Below are 603 nucleotides of genomic sequence, written 5' to 3'. Positions count from 1 at the left end.
TGGCAAATAGAGGTCAGTTGAGCTTGCAAAAAGGATACAGAGTCAACACTATGCTTCCCCTTGTTAGCAAATCCTCTAGGATTCCCGTATTGGGAATTGTGTATCGCCATATCTTCAATAACTTGACCTGCATCATCAACATTAAGATTCATAAATCTCCCACTAGCTGCAGAATCTAAAATTATTCTAGAGGAATTCCAATGCCATTATAAAAGGCTTGGATTAACTGCCATTGTGCTAAATTATGGTGAGGGCATTCTCTTTGTAAGTCTTTGAACCTCTCCCAAGCCTCATATAAAGATTCATCGGCTTCTTGGGCAAAGTTCTGAATTGCACTCCGTAGTACGGTTGTTCTCTCTGCAGGATAATACTTGTTATAAAAATTCAAAACAAGAGTTTCCCAGTCAGTTATACCAAGTGCAGTTTTATTTAAGCCATTAAACCACAATTTAGCTTTTCCAGTTAAAGAGCAGGGAAAGAGAATCTCCCTAATTTGGTCTTGAGTGACCCTGGCTTGCCTGATGGTGTAACAATATTGACAATAGTCGGCAATGTGAAGATTTGGGTCTTCACCCTTGGCTCCACTGAATTGCTTCCTCTCTA

The 603-nt window shown here is 39.8% G+C and overlaps 1 non-coding gene across 1 annotated transcript; it reads left to right on the top strand.

Moving 5' to 3' along the window:
- Positions 1 to 239: 239 nt before the first annotated feature.
- Positions 240 to 346, top strand: LOC145625830 (small nucleolar RNA R71). The gene has a single exon (XR_014110731.1). It is a non-coding gene; the product is annotated as a small nucleolar RNA R71 (small nucleolar RNA).
- The last annotated feature ends 257 nt before the right edge of the window (positions 347 to 603 follow it).

The sequence above is a fragment of the Chenopodium album genome, chromosome 3, assembly GCF_948465745.1.
Source record: "Chenopodium album chromosome 3, dcCheAlbu1.1, whole genome shotgun sequence".
Taxonomy (NCBI): domain Eukaryota; kingdom Viridiplantae; phylum Streptophyta; class Magnoliopsida; order Caryophyllales; family Amaranthaceae; genus Chenopodium; species Chenopodium album.
This window is presented reverse-complemented; position numbering and strand designations above follow the sequence as displayed.